At 46.7% G+C, this 15,259-nt stretch overlaps 8 non-coding genes across 8 annotated transcripts; 6 read left to right on the forward strand and 2 right to left on the reverse strand.

Annotated features, from left to right (window-relative positions):
• The first annotated feature begins 955 nt into the window (after positions 1-955).
• On the forward strand, positions 956-1,027 carry Trnap-ugg. Its single transcript has one exon. It is a non-coding gene; the product is annotated as a tRNA-Pro (tRNA).
• A 601-nt stretch (positions 1,028-1,628) lies between these two features.
• Positions 1,629-1,701, reverse strand: Trnav-uac. The gene has a single exon. It is a non-coding gene; the product is annotated as a tRNA-Val (tRNA).
• A 235-nt stretch (positions 1,702-1,936) lies between these two features.
• Trnap-cgg lies at positions 1,937-2,008 on the forward strand. The gene has a single exon. It is a non-coding gene; the product is annotated as a tRNA-Pro (tRNA).
• A 1,642-nt stretch (positions 2,009-3,650) lies between these two features.
• Trnap-ugg lies at positions 3,651-3,722 on the forward strand. Its single transcript has one exon. It is a non-coding gene; the product is annotated as a tRNA-Pro (tRNA).
• A 601-nt stretch (positions 3,723-4,323) lies between these two features.
• On the reverse strand, positions 4,324-4,396 carry Trnav-uac. Its single transcript has one exon. It is a non-coding gene; the product is annotated as a tRNA-Val (tRNA).
• A 235-nt stretch (positions 4,397-4,631) lies between these two features.
• On the forward strand, positions 4,632-4,703 carry Trnap-cgg. The gene has a single exon. It is a non-coding gene; the product is annotated as a tRNA-Pro (tRNA).
• A 1,641-nt stretch (positions 4,704-6,344) lies between these two features.
• Trnap-ugg lies at positions 6,345-6,416 on the forward strand. Its single transcript has one exon. It is a non-coding gene; the product is annotated as a tRNA-Pro (tRNA).
• A 7,404-nt stretch (positions 6,417-13,820) lies between these two features.
• Trnap-cgg lies at positions 13,821-13,892 on the forward strand. The gene has a single exon. It is a non-coding gene; the product is annotated as a tRNA-Pro (tRNA).
• Positions 13,893-15,259: the final 1,367 nt, after the last annotated feature.

Genomic DNA, 15,259 nt, shown 5'->3' on the forward strand with positions numbered 1-15,259 from the left:
CTACATGATCGCTTCTTGTGCGGAATAATTCCTAGCTCGCCGATGGCTTCAGAGTTGGTCTTCTCGAAGTTTTGCTTTCGCACTGCATTCCGCAATCTTTTCGTTATGAGTTGTGTGCTTCGGTTTCCCGACTTTCTTGTGTTTAGTGTGTTTGGCTTCTCTTAACCCTTAGCCACCGCTTGCCGAAATTTCCACACTATCATCTGTCGATCTGCAGAGCTCGATGAAGGCATCGCGGCCGTTCCTGAGCTCGTGGAACGGTCGAATCTGTAGTTGTTTCCAGATCTCTCCCACACAACGGCCTCCCAGAAGCTTGGATTACAGAAGTACGCCACTACTCCCAGCCGGAGATTCACGATTGAAAGCAGAATGACATGAGCTACACGCAGCTCCGATTTTTTTTTTTTGTGTCTGACCTACTTTGAAAGACTTTGTAGTCGATTTACTTACTACTATCGCTGTTGGAAACCAGGTGATAACCGCACAGTATTTTAGAGACGATCAGGTAATGAAAATTTAGAATAAGTAAAACAGTATCAAAAGAAGTTGTGTGGTGGAGCAGCACATGCAATTCACGCTTCCTAGATAATCGTTACTGCATAGAATAATTCTTTTGTCTGCGGCGTCTTCAGTATCCGTCTTCTGGAAATTTTGCTTGCAGTATATTTTGCAATCTTTTCGTTATGAGTTGGTGCTTGGTTTCCCGATGTTCTTTTGTTTAGTGCATTCGCCTCCTCTTAACCCTGAGAAACCACATACCGAAACTGAGGCACTGCCGGCTGTTCATAAGCAGTGCTCGATGAAGTTATTTCGCTTTTTATTCGTTGCCTTTAATATTCTTCTCAACAGTGGTGAGTGCTGCCTGCAGAAAGCGTTTATCTTGCGAATTCGCGTGAAAGTTTGTGTTCCCTGTGAGGCCCACTACTTGGGATTAACTTGACTGCTCCAGCCAGGTGGCTCGTTGGTCTAGGCGTATGATTCCTGCTTTGGGTGCAGGAGGTCCCGGGTTCAAATCCCGGACGAGCCCTGCCATTTTGACCGTGCTGAAGCGTAGGTGGAACTCAGCCCCGGTTGCAGCTCCTCAATGAAGAGTAGACGCCTGTTATAGCACGTGGATATAACAAGAATGCGGCACCAGTAAAGTACGTAGGTGGAATTCGGTAGAAAGGCAGACGGTAATTTTGCATGCAACGGAAAACAAGGTTGTCTTTGCGGGATATGTGCACCGTGAGTGGAGATTCAGCTTAATTGTGCGACAGTCTACCCTCATCTTACTAGCGACGGCAACAACCAAGGGGTGGCATGTAATATTGAGCGTGGCTAAGAGTTTCTCATTATTAGTTAGCATCACACTTTGACAGAGCTGTGACAAGGCGAGTAGGGTGAGCTCAGGAAAGCCAGTAGCAAGCGCACTTGAAGTAGCCCTGAAGAACCGGATTATAAATTTTGCCAGCCATAATGGAGCTAGGGGCGTTCTCAGTTACCAAATACCGGTGCAATAAGAGAGCTACAGTATTTGACAGTAAAATGACGCCCTATCCGTCTAGCATACAACATTGCTTGTCTCTGCATACGCGGACGTGAGGTCATCTCGGAAATGAAATCCGAAATATAGATTAAAATTGTTGTGTTCCCGCCCGGGATCGAACCGGGGACCTTCTGCGTGTAAAGCAGACGTGATAACCGCTACACCACGGAAACGACGGTTCTTTTCATGTACCACCCGGAGACTCGTAATAGCAACAGTTTTTCTTCTGTGTTAGCAAGGGCATCGGCTACGAGCTCCCTCCGATTCGTGAAGTTCCTGCAGTAAAAGACGTCGATGAAAACAATCCAACCGCGACAGACAGGGAGAACGCTGGCTGAGCTGCAGCCCTACATGGTGAGACCATCAAAGGTGGCGTCATTCACATGCAGTGCGTTTTCGGAACGAATAGGCTCGTTGGTCTAGGGGTATGATTCCTGCTTCGGGTGCAGGAGGTCCCGGGTTCAAATCCCGGACGAGCCCTTGCGTTTTGTACAACGGTGTGGTAACAAATCGCATGGCGGTGGCTGTTTCGCGCATTTCCAGGCCTCCAAGTCAGCGCTAAAATCCGACAACCAGTTCTGAAACCGTTTCATGTTTCATTTGAGCCATGTGCACCCTGCTGATGGAACGTTTGAAGTTGATTTAAATGGTCACAGTAGAGATCGTAGCAAGTGTCTTGCTGAGTGCGACGAAAACGGGTTTCCGCCCGCAATCGAGCCGGGGACCTTCTGCGTGTTCGGCACGGCGCCTGGGCTCGGCGGCAGCTGCTGCTCTTTCCTTCCTTACGAGATACCGTCGATTCGCGCAGTCGTTATTGCAAAAGATGTCACCAAAGGCAATCGCTTCGTTAGCGGCACTTTGCCTGGGCTCCGCGGCAGCTCTACATGGAGGCACCAGCAGCCCAGCCAGGCCGCCGCCGGCACCGGTGCGCCACAGCGCAAGGAGCCGGCGGCCGCCCTGCAATGCCCCTGTCGTTGCATATTCCACCCGCCCCATATCCTCTCCATGTCTGACTCACTACCCCAAATGACACTGCAGTCGACGTGCTTATTACTATCGCTTTTGGAAGAACCAAGGCGCAGTATTCTAGTGTCGAACCGGTACTGCAAATTGGGATTAAGCAAAAATCTATTGTGTGGTCGAGCGACAGCCTCGGCTCGCTCCTCCTACATGATCGCTTCTTGTGCGGAATAATTCCTAGCTCGCCGATGGCTTCAGAGTTGGTCTTCTCGAAGTTTTGCTTTCGCACTGCATTCCGCAATCTTTTCGTTATGAGTTGTGTGCTTCGGTTTCCCGACTTTCTTGTGTTTAGTGTGTTTGGCTTCTCTTAACCCTTAGCCACCGCTTGCCGAAATTTCCACACTATCATCTGTCGATCTGCAGAGCTCGATGAAGGCATCGCGGCCGTTCCTGAGCTCGTGGAACGGTCGAATCTGTAGTTGTTTCCAGATCTCTCCCACACAACGGCCTCCCAGAAGCTTGGATTACAGAAGTACGCCACTACTCCCAGCCGGAGATTCACGATTGAAAGCAGAATGACATGAGCTACACGCAGCTCCGATTTTTTTTTTTTTGTGTCTGACCTACTTTGAAAGACTTTGTAGTCGATTTACTTACTACTATCGCTGTTGGAAACCAGGTGATAACCGCACAGTATTTTAGAGACGATCAGGTAATGAAAATTTAGAATAAGTAAAACAGTATCAAAAGAAGTTGTGTGGTGGAGCAGCACATGCAATTCACGCTTCCTAGATAATCGTTACTGCATAGAATAATTCTTTTGTCTGCGGCGTCTTCAGTATCCGTCTTCTGGAAATTTTGCTTGCAGTATATTTTGCAATCTTTTCGTTATGAGTTGGTGCTTGGTTTCCCGATGTTCTTTTGTTTAGTGCATTCGCCTCCTCTTAACCCTGAGAAACCACATACCGAAACTGAGGCACTGCCGGCTGTTCATAAGCAGTGCTCGATGAAGTTATTTCGCTTTTTATTCGTTGCCTTTAATATTCTTCTCAACAGTGGTGAGTGCTGCCTGCAGAAAGCGTTTATCTTGCGAATTCGCGTGAAAGTTTGTGTTCCCTGTGAGGCCCACTACTTGGGATTAACTTGACTGCTCCAGCCAGGTGGCTCGTTGGTCTAGGCGTATGATTCCTGCTTTGGGTGCAGGAGGTCCCGGGTTCAAATCCCGGACGAGCCCTGCCATTTTGACCGTGCTGAAGCGTAGGTGGAACTCAGCCCCGGTTGCAGCTCCTCAATGAAGAGTAGACGCCTGTTATAGCACGTGGATATAACAAGAATGCGGCACCAGTAAAGTACGTAGGTGGAATTCGGTAGAAAGGCAGACGGTAATTTTGCATGCAACGGAAAACAAGGTTGTCTTTGCGGGATATGTGCACCGTGAGTGGAGATTCAGCTTAATTGTGCGACAGTCTACCCTCATCTTACTAGCGACGGCAACAACCAAGGGGTGGCATGTAATATTGAGCGTGGCTAAGAGTTTCTCATTATTAGTTAGCATCACACTTTGACAGAGCTGTGACAAGGCGAGTAGGGTGAGCTCAGGAAAGCCAGTAGCAAGCGCACTTGAAGTAGCCCTGAAGAACCGGATTATAAATTTTGCCAGCCATAATGGAGCTAGGGGCGTTCTCAGTTACCAAATACCGGTGCAATAAGAGAGCTACAGTATTTGACAGTAAAATGACGCCCTATCCGTCTAGCATACAACATTGCTTGTCTCTGCATACGCGGACGTGAGGTCATCTCGGAAATGAAATCCGAAATATAGATTAAAATTGTTGTGTTCCCGCCCGGGATCGAACCGGGGACCTTCTGCGTGTAAAGCAGACGTGATAACCGCTACACCACGGAAACGACGGTTCTTTTCATGTACCACCCGGAGACTCGTAATAGCAACAGTTTTTCTTCTGTGTTAGCAAGGGCATCGGCTACGAGCTCCCTCCGATTCGTGAAGTTCCTGCAGTAAAAGACGTCGATGAAAACAATCCAACCGCGACAGACAGGGAGAACGCTGGCTGAGCTGCAGCCCTACATGGTGAGACCATCAAAGGTGGCGTCATTCACATGCAGTGCGTTTTCGGAACGAATAGGCTCGTTGGTCTAGGGGTATGATTCCTGCTTCGGGTGCAGGAGGTCCCGGGTTCAAATCCCGGACGAGCCCTTGCGTTTTGTACAACGGTGTGGTAACAAATCGCATGGCGGTGGCTGTTTCGCGCATTTCCAGGCCTCCAAGTCAGCGCTAAAATCCGACAACCAGTTCTGAAACCGTTTCATGTTTCATTTGAGCCATGTGCACCCTGCTGATGGAACGTTTGAAGTTGATTTAAATGGTCACAGTAGAGATCGTAGCAAGTGTCTTGCTGAGTGCGACGAAAACGGGTTTCCGCCCGCAATCGAGCCGGGGACCTTCTGCGTGTTCGGCACGGCGCCTGGGCTCGGCGGCAGCTGCTGCTCTTTCCTTCCTTACGAGATACCGTCGATTCGCGCAGTCGTTATTGCAAAAGATGTCACCAAAGGCAATCGCTTCGTTAGCGGCACTTTGCCTGGGCTCCGCGGCAGCTCTACATGGAGGCACCAGCAGCCCAGCCAGGCCGCCGCCGGCACCGGTGCGCCACAGCGCAAGGAGCCGGCGGCCGCCCTGCAATGCCCCTGTCGTTGCATATTCCACCCGCCCCATATCCTCTCCATGTCTGACTCACTACCCCAAATGACACTGCAGTCGACGTGCTTATTACTATCGCTTTTGGAAGAACCAAGGCGCAGTATTCTAGTGTCGAACCGGTACTGCAAATTGGGATTAAGCAAAAATCTATTGTGTGGTCGAGCGACAGCCTCGGCTCGCTCCTCCTACATGATCGCTTCTTGTGCGGAATAATTCCTAGCTCGCCGATGGCTTCAGAGTTGGTCTTCTCGAAGTTTTGCTTTCGCACTGCATTCCGCAATCTTTTCGTTATGAGTTGTGTGCTTCGGTTTCCCGACTTTCTTGTGTTTAGTGTGTTTGGCTTCTCTTAACCCTTAGCCACCGCTTGCCGAAATTTCCACACTATCATCTGTCGATCTGCAGAGCTCGATGAAGGCATCGCGGCCGTTCCTGAGCTCGTGGAACGGTCGAATCTGTAGTTGTTTCCAGATCTCTCCCACACAACGGCCTCCCAGAAGCTTGGATTACAGAAGTACGCCACTACTCCCAGCCGGAGATTCACGATTGAAAGCAGAATGACATGAGCTACACGCAGCTCCGATTTTTTTTTTTTGTGTCTGACCTACTTTGAAAGACTTTGTAGTCGATTTACTTACTACTATCGCTGTTGGAAACCAGGTGATAACCGCACAGTATTTTAGAGACGATCAGGTAATGAAAATTTAGAATAAGTAAAACAGTATCAAAAGAAGTTGTGTGGTGGAGCAGCACATGCAATTCACGCTTCCTAGATAATCGTTACTGCATAGAATAATTCTTTTGTCTGCGGCGTCTTCAGTATCCGTCTTCTGGAAATTTTGCTTGCAGTATATTTTGCAATCTTTTCGTTATGAGTTGGTGCTTGGTTTCCCGATGTTCTTTTGTTTAGTGCATTCGCCTCCTCTTAACCCTGAGAAACCACATACCGAAACTGAGGCACTGCCGGCTGTTCATAAGCAGTGCTCGATGAAGTTATTTCGCTTTTTATTCGTTGCCTTTAATATTCTTCTCAACAGTGGTGAGTGCTGCCTGCAGAAAGCGTTTATCTTGCGAATTCGCGTGAAAGTTTGTGTTCCCTGTGAGGCCCACTACTTGGGATTAACTTGACTGCTCCAGCCAGGTGGCTCGTTGGTCTAGGCGTATGATTCCTGCTTTGGGTGCAGGAGGTCCCGGGTTCAAATCCCGGACGAGCCCTGCCATTTTGACCGTGCTGAAGCGTAGGTGGAACTCAGCCCCGGTTGCAGCTCCTCAATGAAGAGTAGACGCCTGTTATAGCACGTGGATATAACAAGAATGCGGCACCAGTAAAGTACGTAGGTGGAATTCGGTAGAAAGGCAGACGGTAATTTTGCATGCAACGGAAAACAAGGTTGTCTTTGCGGGATATGTGCACCGTGAGTGGAGATTCAGCTTAATTGTGCGACAGTCTACCCTCATCTTACTAGCGACGGCAACAACCAAGGGGTGGCATGTAAGATTGAGCGTGGCTAAGAGTTTCTCATTATTAGTTAGCATCACACTTTGACAGAGCTGTGACAAGGCGAGTAGGGTGAGCTCAGGAAAGCCAGTAGCAAGCGCACTTGAAGTAGCCCTGAAGAACCGGATTATAAATTTTGCCAGCCATAATGGAGCTAGGGGCGTTCTCAGTTACCAAATACCGGTGCAATAAGAGAGCTACAGTATTTGACAGTAAAATGACGCCCTATCCGTCTAGCATACAACATTGCTTGTCTCTGCATACGCGGACGTGAGGTCATCTCGGAAATGAAATCCGAAATATAGATTAAAATTGTTGTGTTCCCGCCCGGGATCGAACCGGGGACCTTCTGCGTGTAAAGCAGACGTGATAACCGCTACACCACTTTTTTTTTTTTTTTTTTTTTTTTTTTTTTTTTTTTTTTTTTTTTTTGGTTGCCGTAGGTGCGCTTGTGTTTGATACAAATTTTTGGTTTCACTTAGGAGAACACGGCCAGAATCGTGCTGTTGCACTTTACAAAGGATCTCAACGATACACAGGGTGCTCCAGAGAAGCGACAAAATCTGTGTCAGGAGTGGGATTCGAACCCACGCCCTCATTCGAGGACCAGAAGGCTCTAGCTGCTACTGCAGCCAAGGTTTTTCCTTGAGTCTGGCGCCTTAGACCGCTTTTTTTTTTCTTTTTTTTTTTTTTTTACTTTTTTTTGTATTTTTTTTACGACTTTTTTTTTTGTTGCTCTACGACTTTTTTTTTTATTTTTCAGACGCCTTAACCACTTTTTTTTATTTTTTTTATTTTTTTTATTTTTTAAAGGAGAATAGAAGATTAACAGCATGAGGCGGGTGGAGGCAAAACGGGCAGGGGACTGAGACTTGAGGCCTGGCCGTGATGTCTCCCCCCAGTCCCGTTGCTGTTGCTTCATTATAATATTCTTGACGGAGTATGGAAGCTATGCTTTGTGTTCATCCTACTCCTGAACCGATTGATCCTGCATTTTAGACAAAAAATTTAGTTGATGTTGAGGCATTAGCAATTGAAGCTGATAGCTTGTAGCGTGTGCGGTATTTATTTAGTAGATATATATTATTCCCACTGCTTCTTGACAACAAAAAACATGCCTCTTTGTAGCAGAAAAGTAATCATGAAGCAATGGATGCTGATTGTGTATATTTGGTTGCTCATGTTCTAGTTTTTTTTTTTTTTATATTAGTTTGTTTGTTTTATTTTCGCTTTTTTTTTTTCTTGTAAGGGAAAGAAACTTCATTGAATGCAAAAAATAAGTGTTATGGTAAGGCACTATTGCCATAGCCTTATTGTCTTCTTGATAGGTATAATAATAATAAAAAAAAAGGAGAAAAATCCTCTTCCATTAAAAGAATGAGACTTCCGTATCTGTACCCTACGATGGTGATTTTTTGTTGTTTCTTGTTCTTATTTTTTTTTTTTCTTTTTAACGTTTTTTTTTCCGGCTTCTGCTGTGGAAACGAAACAAAATAGCCTTCTGAGTTAGCAGAGTATAATTGATGGTTATATGAAACTTGGAAATTGTAATTTTTTCTTTTTCCTGGTTTTTAGAAAAACAAGCGTCCATTCGCTTAAAGAAATGATGTGTGTTTATCTCAGCCGCATGTCAACCAATGCCCAGTCGCTCAAATACTATTTTTAGCATATTGCCGTAGTTCTTCTTGTGATCTTTATATTTCAGGGCTCTATAAAAAGCAAACTTCAAGTTCACGTAAAACTCAATGGAATTGTCAGATCCTAGGTGATTAATTACGTAGTTCACATAGTGTCCCATTAACCAGTGGACGGAGTTGTTTTTTGCTGCGGGAAAATAGCGAGTCTGAGGCCTGAGGAATGTCACAGGGGGAAAATTTGCTACCGAAGACCTCGTAAGAAATGCAAGTTGTTCTCTAATCCAATTGCAGATTTGTAGATTCCCACCGCACGTTAATCTGTGCACTAACGTATCGATCAGTTTGCATTTAAGACATAGATTCGTTTCGCCAATGCCGATTGCATGTAGCCTTTCATTAGTGCTGATGGTCCCATTCACTGTTTTATACCATGTTGATTTGACGTCGGATGGAAGACCACGCATATGAATATTTTCCCATATGGCGTCCCAATCAAAATGTGGGTATTTGCTTTCTAATTTGTTTCTCCCCTCCATTTTCCTTCGATGACACAGAATATCGCGGGCCGTGATCCGTCGTGAGTTGATTATGGCATTGCCAAGATAGCTGAGTTCCACGAAATATACTCGAACGTGCCGGAGCCGGTTATTGATTTTTTGCACATTCACCGGTGGCTGTAGACTTGCAGGCCTGACAACTTCAAATAATTTAGTTGTGATGCTGTCAGCGTGGTCGCTAAGGATAGTGGCGGTCCTTTTTATAAAAAGTGCAGACGCCTTATTTCGAATGTCAACTAAACCTAAACCTCCTTTCCTGGGATCTAAGGTCGCTGTTGTTGCAGCTACTCGGAATATTTCACCTCTCCACAGATAACTGGCAATGGTAGACATTATCTGTTTTCCAATCATTTTTGGTAACGGGAAGATCTGCGCTGTAAAGTAACCTTTGGAGAGGAGGCAGTTGTTAATGAAAAGTACCCTCTGAAACTGGTTCATATTACGGGAAAGGTTTTCTCTTGTTATTCCAAGAATTTGTCCTGACGTATTTCTCCAATTGATAGCTGCCATTTTCAATGGACAAGGCGTCAGCGTTATTCCCAGTGCTTTGCACTGGGTGACTTTTGTCGCCCAGGCTATTGTGGTGTGTTGAAAACCCCGTAGGTTTAAAAGTTTGCTTTTGTTTGCGTTGAGACTCGCTCCGGAGACGCTACAGTACTTCTTAATTAGTATGTCCAATTTCGAAATGTCTTCGGCATTACGCACTACGACTCCGACATCATCGGCATAGGCGTTTATAACAGTTCGGTGAGCAGATAATGTGAGGCCAGTCAGGGTGACATGAACACTGCGGAGAAAAGGCTCTAAAGACAGCACGAAGAGGAGCATTGAGAGGGGGCTGCCTTGAGGCACGCCACGCCTGATCTGGATCTGCTTTGTCCTCTGGCTGTTGACTGAGATACAAGCGCTGATTCCTGTTGCAATATTTCTAATCACACTTAGGACGCGCTCATTAAAACCTATTTTCTTCAGTGTGGCATTAAGGAATCTATGATCCACACGATCAAAAGCTTTCTGGAAGTCAATAAACATGATAGCACATTTGATATTGGTCACAGCAGTGATTGCAATTACATCTCTATATTCAGCTATGCTTTTAAAAATACTCCTATTAGGAACACATGACTGGTATGGGCTTACTATCTTTGTAGCGAGCTGTGAGAGTCTGTTGTTTATAATTCTGCCGATGATTTTATAATCAGAGTTTAACAGAGAGATAGGACGAAAGTTATTAAGGTTTGTTTTTGCAGTAGTTTTTGGAATGAGTACTATTGTACTCTCTTTAAAGACAGAAGGTATCTGTTTTCCCTGAAGTACCTCGTTTGTGATTCGGGTAAACATGTCACCAATCAATGGCCAGTATCGTATATAAAATTCAACAGGCAAACCATCCGGTCCCGGTGATTTCTTCAAAGGAGACTTGCAGATGGTTCTGTAGATTTCTTCGTTAGGACACTCGACGAGAAGGTTTTCGTTTTCCTCGTCCGACACCTGAGGAGCTATGGAACTAAGGTAATCATCGAAGGACTCTTCACATACAGGACTGACTGAGTATAGGTCTTCGTAATACTTGTGCACTGCAGTGACGATGTCTCTCTGAGTCGTGAGTGTCTCGCCATTGTCAGACTGAAGTCCATCGATGAAGGTGCGTCTCCTATTTCTTTCGTGCCTCAGTAGATGGTACAAGGAAGCATGTTCATCCTCCACGACTGTTTTACCCTTTGATTTTATTTTCAGACCCTCCATCTGCTGTCTTTTAATGCTGAGCAATTTGGCCTTGGTTCGCTTGATATCTATCAGACGGATGTTGGAAGTGTCTGCCTGCTCGTATAGATTTCGCAGCATGGTGTAATAAAATTCTATGGAATTTTTCAAGTCTTTCGATCGTTGTGCACCATAATGGATGAGAACTTTTCGCAGTTTAGGCTTTGCCCTGTTGCACCACCAGTCTAGTACTGAGACATGCCTGTTTACGGAGCGGAGGCACATCGCCCACGCTTCTGTCAAACTTTCCTCGAGTCCGTCTTCCTGCATCAGTGACATGTTAAGGTGCCATTGACTTCTGAAACGACGAGTAGGTTGCGCAGTAAGGCTGACGGTAGCAAGCACGGCACTATGATCAGAAAAGTAGACAGGAGTCGTCTCCGCTTTAATGAAAGAGCTGACTAGACTTTGCGATATGTAGAGTCTGTCAATCCTACTTCGTGATTGAGGACCGACATATGTGAAAGCCACAAATGTGGGAGACGTTATTTCCCAAGCATCTTTAAGCTGTAAAACAGTGACAAAACGCTTCAATTCATTGCAGTTATTAAAATTTGGAACCTGGTCTTTTTTATTGATCACACAATTAAAATCACCGCCGATTATAAGATCCGTTGGGTTTTTCCGCAATAAATAAATGATCTCGTCTTTAAAGAACTGTGCTCTTGCCATTCTATTGGATGTGCCGGAAGGGGCATACAGATTGATAAGAGTAAAACCAAAGACTTTTATACCTATCGCTCTGCCGGATTCCAATCTTTCAATATCTGTGACAGGGATCCCCTCCCTGACTAAAATTGCTGTCCCTATGTTAGTGTCAAGCGAGACATTTGAAATAGACAAATATCCTGGCACTGTAAGGTTCGGGAGAACAACTTCTTGTAGGAAAACAATGTCCGTCCCTGACTCATATAGGTACTCTTTGAGCGCCGCAATTTTAGTCGTCGATGTAATCCTGTTAATATTGATAGTTGCAAAAGTATACGCCTGGGACATTTAGTTTACATAAAAATGTACATAAAGGAATAAAAAAAAAGTTGTAAAATAATGAGAAAAACAGGGAGCTGTGTCGCTTCTAGAAGGGATAAAATATTCCACGTCAACAAGCACCTGCAAGAATAATCTACAGAAAAATACCTATGAGTATGGAAAATACATGAACCACTGCGTTTGGTTCCTCCGAAAAATGACTAAGACAATAGGACAATCAGAACATAAAGCGGTTCAACGATATTTTTTCCCCTTTTTTTTTGTTGAAATGTGATCCTCAGTTTGGTGGAGTATTCCTAAGTTCTCGGGTTTTAGTTTTGCAGAGGGGCTTTCCATCACTAATGGTACTTGAAGGTACATCCTTAGGTTTTTCCGTAATAATTTCATACAGGACATTCTTGGCCGTTGCGTCATCTTTTCCAGGTTGTTGTTTGCTTTGGTTACGGGAAGCTTTGAGATTAGGTTGCGGTTTGAGTCTACGTCTTTGGACATCGTGGGTCAACGCACCGTCCTTCGCGTTGTCTATCTTCACCACCGTTGAGACCGAAGCTGCCTCAACAGTGTCCTGTTCATGACGTCCACTTCCTTGTCCTTCCGGCACTAACTCCAGGGCACTGACTGAATCGGTTGGTTGGGGGTCGGTGAGTTCGTGAATGCGGTTCTGCTCCGTCACCTCATGGGGTTCGGAGTGCGGCACGTCCGTCGCCGCGACAACCGTTACTGCTTCGCCTCCGTGGTCGGTTGGTACCTGTGCGGCAGCCGACAGCGGTTGGGTTGTCTTTGCCGCTGTCGTCATTTCCAGACATGTACTGTCTGTTTCCTCTAACACATCTGCGTCACACTGCTTCTGTTTGCGAGTGGAGGGGGAGTTGCGGGAGGACTCGCCGTCCGAGCCGTCATCGGTCACCTCCAACGGTCGTTTCTTATTCTGAAGATCGCATTCGGGAACAGAAGGGTGACTTGTTATTACTTGCAGAGGTGGGAACTCTGTGTTAGTTACAGCGGGCATTGTAGAAGTACCTGCACCACTGTCATTAGCAGAAGGAGGGGAGTTGCTGCTTGGTAAGACGTCGCTAAGGGTCAATTTTTGACGCTGTGTTAGATTATTCCGGAGGACAAAAACACGGCGTGGACAATCTTGTCTGAAATGACCCGTCTCGTTACAAATATTACACGTACGCTCCTGTCCAGAATAAACAACATGTGCTTTATGACCTGCAACAGATATATGGGACGGAATATTGGCTTTCACCTCCATTTCGACGGACCTAATGCCATTATAACACTGTATCTTGTACAGCTTCGACCATCTTTCGTTATAGATGGATTTAACTTCCCCATATTTAGATAGAGCGTCTTTGATCAACTGATTGTCAACTTCGATAGGAACGTTCAAAATCCTCACATTGGTGTACATGATATCAGCTTTTCGTACAGAAACATTACTTGTTGAACCATCTCGATGAACAAATTCAACAGAATTACCCCATTTTGCAATTAACTTATCGACAGTCACGGAGTTCAGAAATTTAACATAAACACAGTATTTTTCAGCATCTAACTGCGTGGTGTGAACAGAGTCAGAATTGATACAGATTACCTCGGTGAGCCAGTCATGGATCTCCAGTGCAGTGGGTTGGACCGGCCGGGTTTCCTTCTCGAACGAGAAGACTAACGTATTCTTCCTGACGGTGTCAGACATGATCTTCTGTGCCGACGAAATTCCGGTACAAACCGAAATCGCGACGAAGAACGAAACGGAGAATGGACAATAACACTTCACAAACACTTATCAGGACCACCAAATGCAATAACACTACGAAAATGCACAGACAGCTGCACGGAAACACAAAACACCGGCGATTGCGCTAGCGTGTGCGGAGCAAGCAACAAGCACGTCCGACCGCGGCGACGGCTAAAGCCAGAATGCACGGAAACGACGGTTCTTTTCATGTACCACCCGGAGACTCGTAATAGCAACAGTTTTTCTTCTGTGTTAGCAAGGGCATCGGCTACGAGCTCCCTCCGATTCGTGAAGTTCCTGCAGTAAAAGACGTCGATGAAAACAATCCAACCGCGACAGACAGGGAGAACGCTGGCTGAGCTGCAGCCCTACATGGTGAGACCATCAAAGGTGGCGTCATTCACATGCAGTGCGTTTTCGGAACGAATAGGCTCGTTGGTCTAGGGGTATGATTCCTGCTTCGGGTGCAGGAGGTCCCGGGTTCAAATCCCGGACGAGCCCTTGCGTTTTGTACAACGGTGTGGTAACAAATCGTATGGCGGTGGCTGTTTCGCGCATTTCCAGGCCTCCAAGTCAGCGCTAAAATCCGACAACCAGTTCTGAAACCGTTTCATGTTTCATTTGAGCCATGTGCACCCTGCTGATGGAACGTTTGAAGTTGATTTAAATGGTCACAGTAGAGATCGTAGCAAGTGTCTTGCTGAGTGCGACGAAAACGGGTTTCCGCCCGCAATCGAGCCGGGGACCTTCTGCGTGTTCGGCACGGCGCCTGGGCTCGGCGGCAGCTGCTGCTCTTTCCTTCCTTACGAGATACCGTCGATTCGCGCAGTCGTTATTGCAAAAGATGTCACCAAAGGCAATCGCTTCGTTAGCGGCACTTTGCCTGGGCTCCGCGGCAGCTCTACATGGAGGCACCAGCAGCCCAGCCAGGCCGCCGCCGGCACCGGTGCGCCACAGCGCAAGGAGCCGGCGGCCGCCCTGCAATGCCCCTGTCGTTGCATATTCCACCCGCCCCATATCCTCTCCATGTCTGACTCACTACCCCAAATGACACTGCAGTCGACGTGCTTATTACTATCGCTTTTGGAAGAACCAAGGCGCAGTATTCTAGTGTCGAACCGGTACTGCAAATTGGGATTAAGCAAAAATTTATTGTGTGGTCGAGCGACAGCCTCGGCTCGCTCCTCCTACATGATCGCTTCTTGTGCGGAATAATTCCTAGCTCGCCGATGGCTTCAGAGTTGGTCTTCTCGAAGTTTTGCTTTCGCACTGCATTCCGCAATCTTTTCGTTATGAGTTGAGGCACCAGCAGCCCAGCCAGGCCGCCGCCGGCACCGGTGCGCCACAGCGCAAGGAGCCGGCGGCCGCCCTGCAATGCCCCTGTCGTTGCATATTCCACCCGCCCCATATCCTCTCCATGTCTGACTCACTACCCCAAATGACACTGCAGTCGACGTGCTTATTACTATCGCTTTTGGAAGAACCAAGGCGCAGTATTCTAGTGTCGAACCGGTACTGCAAATTGGGATTAAGCAAAAATTTATTGTGTGGTCGAGCGACAGCCTCGGCTCGCTCCTCCTACATGATCGCTTCTTGTGCGGAATAATTCCTAGCTCGCCGATGGCTTCAGAGTTGGTCTTCTCGAAGTTTTGCTTTCGCACTGCATTCCGCAATCTTTTCGTTATGAGTTGAGGCACCAGCAGCCCAGCCAGGCCGCCGCCGGCACCGGTGCGCCACAGCGCAACGAGCCGGCGGCCGCCCTGCAATGCCCCTGTCGTTGCATATTCCACCCGCCCCATATCCTCTCCATGTCTGACTCACTACCCCAAATGACACTGCAGTCGACGTGCTTATTACTATCGCTTTTG

The sequence above is a fragment of the Schistocerca americana genome, chromosome 2 (genome assembly GCF_021461395.2).
Source record: "Schistocerca americana isolate TAMUIC-IGC-003095 chromosome 2, iqSchAmer2.1, whole genome shotgun sequence".
NCBI lineage: Eukaryota > Metazoa > Arthropoda > Insecta > Orthoptera > Acrididae > Schistocerca > Schistocerca americana.